Below are 8,391 nucleotides of genomic sequence, written 5' to 3'. Positions count from 1 at the left end.
CCTGATTCCAGGTCGATGAGATCATGGTATCCCGTGACGAAATTCTTCCATAGCTCCTTCATGTGTTGTCTGACGTGTGTGGAAACTTCCCGTCCTTCGGTGCGGTTGCACAGAAAGTCTTCCACATCGTCTAATCGTCCTTCATGTCTTCGTTTTAATGATGTTAATCGAAGGTCTTCTCCTTCGTTTCCTTGTGATGATTGTGCCTTTGGCTCGAGATTTTCGCCTGTTTTCCGGGGCCTTTGTGCCGGGTCTGACACTGATGGGATTCCATCCGAAAATATTGCTTCATATTTTTTCACAAGCTCTTCTAGCGCTTTGGCCTTTGTGAAATACTCATTCTCAGGACTTAGTGCAAGCTCATGAAGCTTGGCATCATTTTTTTTAAACTGGGTCCATGAGTGAGTTAGCTGTCTGAGTCTCTCCTCGTAGTATCCTCCCCTGAGTTTACGCTCTGCGGAGTCCTTAGTGAAGTTTCTTTTCTCCTCTCTCTTTTTTTTTTTTTTCGTTGAGTTAATTTGCGTTGAGGTTTGTGTTCAAGTTGTGATCCTAAATGATCAGGTCGGGGTCACCAAATGTTCGTCCGTAGAGCGTTATGCGGCAACTACGTTAAACTTGAACTCACGGGAGTAACGGTAGGTCCCGGAGTCGTAGTCAAAGATCGTAAATAGTCTCGACTAAATTTACCTGGATTCTGCAAGGGACTGCTCGGGTCGGCCAGACGCTTGCTATGATCAGGCTGGAGTTGATGTGCTTGAAGTCCTGGGGTGGTTTTCCTCAAGTACCGGTGGCATGGGGGTTCGGCTGATTCCTTATCGGCCGGTCCTACTGGCGGTCCGTTTCACGGGAGCAACACTCAAAGTAGGTTAGATAGTAGGTTAGTCTGCTGGTGGTCCGTTTCACGGGAGCAACACTCGAGCTAGACTGGTATGCCGCGGGGTCTCCTCGTGGTCCGTTTCATGGGAGCAACACTTGGAGTAGTTAGGTAACGCGGGGTCTACCGGCGGTCCGTTTCACGGGAGCAACACTCGACGTAGACTGGTATGCCGTGGGATCAACTCGTGGTCCGTTTCACGCGAGCAACACGCGAAGTAATGTGAACCGTTTTACACAGGATCACTCGAAGTAGGTTGATTTTAAGTGCCGTGGTTCAGACACTGAGTAACGAGACGATTGACTCTGATTTCGGAACTATCTTTATTTTAGAAGAACAACTCTTATATAAGATGCTAAATTAAAAAGTCAATGTTATGGACGTGCTAAACCTAATGTTAATGCCAGGGTCACCCACCTCTGAGTCTGCTGACTCAGATTGTTTGTTTTTGCTTGCATCGGTCAGTCGGTCATTCTTCCCGCTGATATGCTGATTCTGCTTCTGGCGCCGTCTACTAGTGCTGGGTTAATAGGTTGGATATAGTTTTATGCTTATTACTAATTATTTATAAGTGAGAAAATCGGTTAGTGGGTTTGTATATTGCGACATGCTGATGCATATTGATTGGATCAAATTACTAAGTGTGCATATAGGGTAGTAGGTCTTGGCACTATGTGCCAACAGCTATACTTGTTGGATATGAACCAAATGGTTATAAATTATGGAATGAGGAATCGAGGAAATTTATGATAGCAAGAGATGTTCTGGTGGATGAAATAAACATGCTAAAATCAAGAGTTTTACATGGAAAAGATTCGGATGTTCAAAGTATTACTGTTGAAAAAAATAATGAATCTTTAACTAAGGAGAATGAAGAGTTGGATTTTCCTTTGGTGGAAAATAATGAATCTGTTGATTCTGAGTTAAATGAGCAACTCAATGAAAATTCCACATATCTTGAGAATGCCGATCCAGTCGTTGAAACTGGTGATAAATTAAAAGAAAATAAAAAGGAAGAAGAAATCAGACGCAGTGAAAGAATTAAAAGTAAGCCCAAATTATCATATCGATTTTTAGAAAGATGTCTTATGAATAATCAAACATTCCTAATACCTTTGAAGAGATTAAGTTTCGTGAGGACAGATCTTTCTGGGAAAATGCTATACAGGATGAACTTAGATCTCATTTTCAAAATAATATTTGGACCTTAGTGCATAAGCCAGATAATAAAAACATAGTTGATTGCAAATGGGTATTTAGTATTAAAAAAGTATTAAAGTATTAATTACTTAATTAATTAATTAAAGTATTAGTATTAAAGATGAGTTTGGGAAATTAGTAAAGTACAATGCTTGACTTGTAGCGTGGGGTTTCACTCAAGAATATGTGACTGATTACGATGAGACATTTGCACCAGTTGCACGAATTTCCAGTTTTTAGATTTTTGTTAAATTACGGGAAATTAGACACTTTATTGGCATAAAAATTGACAGATCTGATGGAGAGATTTGTTTTAGTCAATCAGCATATATTAAAAGAGTATTGAGAAAATTTAATATGGAAGATTGTAATTCAGTTAGTACTCCCCTCCCAAGTAAGTTGGACTATATGGCTCTGCAATCGGAAGAACTATGTGATGCACCATGTAGAAATTTGGTTGGTTGTTTGATGTACATAATGTTATGTACACGGCCTGACTTAAGTACTTCAATAAGTATTCTAAGCTGGTATGCATACAACAACAATAAGGAACTATGGCAATGCCTTGAGAGAGTTCTTAGATATCTGAAGGGAACTGTTAATCTCAAGCTTAGATTCAAGAAACTAATTTTAATAGTATTCTTACAGGATATGTAGATTCCGATTGGGCTGGAAATGAAACTGACAGAAGAAGTACCACTGGGTATTTATTTAAAATGTTTGAAAGTTGTTTGATTTCATGGAGCACCATGAAGCAAAAGTTGGTTGCTGCTTCATCTACTGAAGCTGAATACATGGCCTTGTTTGAAGGTGTTAGAGAAGCTCTTTGGCTTAAATCACTAATAAATGAGATTAATCTAAAATTAAATGGTCCTATAGAGTAAGTATTGCAAATAATCCTACTTGCCATAAGAGGACAAAGCACATAGACATTAAATATCATTTTACAAGAGAGCAAATTGAAAGAAAACTAATTTGTGTAAAGTATATTCCCACAGATCTGCAACTAGCCGATATACTGACGAAGCCATTACCAACTGCACGGTTTATTTCCCTGCGAAGCCAACTTGGACTTGCTGAGTAAATCAACAAAAAAAAAAGTTGTTTTTGTTATTAATTCCAAACTTATTTTTTTTGTTATCTTTTGTTTTGTTATCTAAAACTTATGTTACTTATGTTAATATTTTTTTTGGTCTAGTTGGGTTTTTACTGGGTTTCCCCAACTCTTGCAGCAAATGCTGGACCTAATGTATCCCCAGAATTAAATTAAAATATGAAGATTTGAAAGAAATGAAGATACTTATTAAAATTAAATCACAAACTCATGTCAATAATCGTAGTGATAATCAATGTAACTTTTGAGGCGGCGTATTGAAAATTGCGTATTCAAATATGCAAAAGTAACATAGACAGTTCTGCTATATATTCAATTGAATGTAAGGAAAAATGTGTTCCTTGTTTCTCGCCTATTTGTTGATATCATGTCCTCTTGACATTTTACATCACTTCGTTTCTGGCATCGAGACCGTGTGGTTTATAAAATCTTAATTGCGTGTTTTATTTATTCATTGAGGGTTTCTGGTTAATACTTAATTGTATTACTTATTTATTAACAAAACCAATAACGTGATTGCCCGAGCCCAGAAATAACACGGTATACTTCGTTTAATACAAATCCCCTTTATTATGTTAAATTTACAAAAAAGGGGTGAATCTCACCGGCCGTTTGGCTCAGCCGACCGACCGCTCGTCCTCCTGTCGATCCCCGATCCCCGCTCCGGGTTGGTGCCAATACACACGCCCTCCCAAAGCATTCACCCGGCAGATCGTGTGGTCTTGGTGCCTGGCGCAGAAACGGCTCACGGTTCCCTTCGTTTGGACTCGCGGACTCTGGTTGCGGGGCCTGTGTTGCTGCTATTGTCTTCTTCGCTGCTCTTCTGCTGCCACTGCTCGTCCGTCGCCGCCGCTCCCTTGTCGCCGCTGCTCCTCTGACGTTGCTGCTCCTCCAAGGAAACTTTCCCGCTTGAATGTCAGACTTACCCACGGGGGGTCTTTCACTCAACTCTTCCAGCTTCCCTAGAAGACTCGGTCTCGATTTGCACCAGAGGCCCTCCTTATATAGTGCATGAGGCGCCTGTTACTCCTTGCAACTTTCGCTTCCTGCTGTTAATCCTTTGCTCCTCCGTTTCTCGCCGTTTACTTTCTCCTTTCTGCTCTTTCTCGTTCGCCCCGCTTGGGCCTCCGATCCGCATTGGTCATCGGACTTTGTCCAGACACACCCTGCGCCCATCCCTCCTGGTCATTCCCAATGCATTTCTGTGTTTTCTGCATTCTTCTAAACACAGCTGCCCAGTCGCGGGCCGCTCCGTTCCCCGCCTTCCCCCTCTCTCCTTCGAGCGCGGCCGTGGAGGCCCTCCCGGGACCGTTACGTTCCACGGTGATTCCTCTTTCTCCTTCTTCCTTGCGCGACGCCTTGCTGGTTCCTCCTGCCCCCGCTGCTGCCAAGGCATGCCTTCCGTGCTCGACGCATTTCTCCTTTTCCGTTCTTTCTAAACACACATCCGACGCTGCCGTGCTAGCTTGCTTGTCCTCCCCCCTCCCGGTGCTGCCCCTCTTGCCATCTGTCTTGGCGTGTGGGAGATCTAATCTCCTCACAGCAGGTCCGCAACCGCTGAAGCTTCTCGACCCGACTTATGAATGGGTTTGTGTCCACCATGGTCGAGAACATTGACCGGAATTCAAGGCACTCCGCATAACCTACATTCGAAGTGGGAAGTGGCAGTGGCGGCAAAGCCTGGAAAGTTCTGCCGAACGACGCATCAAAATTTGTGGAAGCAGTAGCGTTGATCAGTGTCGAACTCGCCGGCAACAAACTGGAGCGCCGCTTAATCTACTGGTCCAGTATGAATCGTGCCTCCCTCGCCGCATCATTGAAGTTGACGCACAGATCGCCCCTGAGTTCTGAAACATCCAGCTCGGACAGCTCCTTGTGTGTGCTCTTGAAATCCGCGACGATGCCTTCTAATTCGCTAAGTCGCACATTTATCATTGCCTCCGGAAATGTCTCCACTGCATTCAAGGAGGACAACAATCCTTGAAGGTCCTCAAAAAGGACAACTGCACTTTGGCTCAGGAATACTTTCCTTCCAGGAGAGGCTCACTCGAAAAACGGATTCATTTTCGCAACAAAAAATGTATTTTAGTTCGTTTACTAGCTCGCTAAGCGTGAGGTCTTGGTCTCGAGCCTCACTCGTGTCAAGTGCATGGCCCTGCAAGTTTTTCGGCGCTCGCGCATATGATGTAAGTAGCGAAAAAGCTTCTCGTTGGATTTTCGCTTTTTACAATTATGTGCATGAGACCCGAAAAACTGTCTAAAATGGTTTTAGAAATTTTTTCAGTAAAGCAGTGGTTTACTGATTTTAAAATTTTTTTTTTGAATTTTAGGCGAAGTAACGTTTGTATGAGAAATATAAGCGGGCTGTTTTAATGTTTTTTCTGACAATTATTCGATTTTTTGTCACCTTTTAAACTTCCTTAGACCTCCACGAACATTTCAAGACTAAGATAAGATAAATTCGTCCAGCCGTACTATAGTTTTAGCCCGACTAACAAACAGCACCTCATTTTTATACCCTTGCAGGGGGTATTATAATTTTGGTCAAAAGTGTGCAACGCAGTGAAGGCAACTGTGTATATAATCCGATATACATATATATATAATATAAGCTGCTACTTAACTGAAAGGGTTTGGATCCTTCTGAAGATAGCTTTCCTTTCGTGTTGATTTTTATTTGAATCAGAAAGGGGGTAATCATGGTTTTGTGATTAAAAAAAATGTTAAATATAATTAAATTAAATTATGAATTAAAATCACGGTTCCTGTAAAACAACTGATATTAAATAAAAAAAAGAAAGGAAAGCTAACTTGGGGCGGAGCCGAAGTTGATATACCCTTGCAGTTAAGGTTGTTCCATTTCCGATCGTTCAGGTATATGGCGTTTATAGGATTTAGTCGGCCGATACTTATGAAATTTAGCAGATCGTATTATATTGCCCAATATGAAATCCGTAGAAAGTCCCATCATTCTAGTTTAAAAAACACGAAAGTTATGCTAATTCCGATCGTTCAGTTATATGACAGCTATATAATATAATCAACCGATCCTTTTAAAATTTTGTACATAAAATATTATGGCTAAAAATAACACGTGGGGAAAGTTCTCTAACTTATGCTCTAACTTAAAAATCACCAAAGTAATGGCATTTCCGATCAATCAGTTATATGGCAGTTATAGGATATAGTGGACCGATCCCGGCCGTTCCGACTTATATACTATCTGCAAGAAAAAGAAGGATGTGTGCCAAGTTTCAGCTCGATAGCTCTAAAACTGAGAGACTAGTTTGCGTAGAAACCGACAGATAGACGGACAGACGGACATGCTCATATCGACTCAGGAGATGATCCTAATCAGGAATATATAAGTTAACAATGCACCGGTGATCTGAGCTAAGAGCGGACGACGGACGGCACACGAAGTCTTACGACGGGCGCTGGTTGGCGGCCGTGATCTGTGCGAGTTAGGTTTATGATTAAGCTTTTTTCTCAAGTTAGTCAGTTCTGGGCTGACAATCGAATAATAAAGGCACATTTAGCAACCGCCGCGACAGTATAGCTGAAGCTAAGACCCTGCTATCAGCTTACTAGGAAATGTTCAGCGGCATCATCATCACTGATCGTGGCCACCTGGTCGTGATCGGTGCTCTGCAGTGCTACACGACTGTAGAGTCACCTGCCGAGTGACCTGCCGTTGTGGGCAGCCACTTGCCACAACGGTACCCCAGAGCCAACAAATCTGTGAGCAGCACGTGCCACGGCGTAACCTCCTGCAAGTCCTGTACAGGCAGAAGATATTGCGGGCATCTCCGTTGCCGCATTATCCCACACTTTTGTTGTAACAGCTGAAGCTAAGACCCTGCTATCAGCAGTATCACCACTGATCGTGGCTACCACCTAGTCCCGATCCGCACTCTGCATCACTCTTTAGTTGCAGAGGCATCCAACATAGTGACCGATCGTTGTGGGCAGCAACGTTATAACCATAACCCCCTGCAAGACCCGTGCGGGTGGAGAATATTGTGGGTGAACACGCCGCCATAATATTACTTAACATTATCTGGCGCCCAACCGAGGCGAAGATTCCGACAAGATCTCCAAGCCTCGAAGGCACGAGGGAAAATAAAATCATCTCAAAACTGATACCCTAGGACGGACTGTTCTGGACCGCGCAGAAAACTGCGAAAAATAAGAAGTTAAACTTTCATAGATTCATGTAAGTGAAACCTTTTATATTTTTGTAAGAAACAAAAATATATATTTTTGAAAACAGTGTCGGTATTAAGATCAAGAAGTTAGAGTAATTTATTTCTTTGTGTGTCGCCGTGTTTTTTCTTTCGAATCAGTTAAATCTATTTCACGGAAAAGAGTGCGGTAAATAGTTAAGCGCTTAGCTTAGCGCCTAGCTTGGCGACTGTCTAATTTTTTTGAGACTTCTTTTTGTTTGTTGCTCGCTTGCTTGCGTTTGCTCTTGATAGCGGTTGTATGAGCCATTCAGAGTCCGAAGACTTTGTTGTTCAGCTAAGTAACCTCACTATATCAGAAGCGTATAGTACAAGAAAAACAAAGTATGGATCCACAAAAAATGCAGGCAATCATAAATGCAGCGGTTTTGGCCGCATTACAGGTCCAGAAACAGAAGTTTGAAGAGAAATTGAGGAATTGACGAAGGCCTTGATGGAGTAAAGTCATTGCCAGAGATTGATGGGTCACAGGGAAAGTATGTTTCTTGGCGACAGGCAGCACTAGCATCATATGAGTTGTTTAGACGGTTTGACGGTAGTTCTAAACATTATCAAGCTGTTCTCATAATACGTAACAAGATTAGGGGATTTGCTGATTCTGGCCTGTCATCCTTTAATACAGTTCTTAATTTTGACGCTATTATAAACCTTCTTGACTTCACTTATTCCGATAAACGTCCATTATACTTACTCGAGCAGGAGCTTACGACACTAAGGCAGAGGCAAATGTCTATTACACAGTTTTATGAGGAGCTTGAGAAGAAGCTGACACTCCTTACAAATAAGACCAATATGACATATGAGACTGACCGTGCCCGATATATGAACGATAGCTATAGGGCCGATGCCCTACGTGTATTTATTTCCGGGCTGAAGAGGAACTTAACCGATGTAATCATTGCTGCTCAGCCTAGGGACTTGCCATCAGCCTTGGCCATAGCTCAGGAAATAGAGGCAAA

This window comes from Drosophila ananassae, chromosome 3L, assembly GCF_017639315.1.
Source record: "Drosophila ananassae strain 14024-0371.13 chromosome 3L, ASM1763931v2, whole genome shotgun sequence".
NCBI lineage: Eukaryota > Metazoa > Arthropoda > Insecta > Diptera > Drosophilidae > Drosophila > Drosophila ananassae.
The sequence above is the reverse complement of the archived record's forward strand: the minus strand, read 5'-3'. Positions refer to the sequence as shown.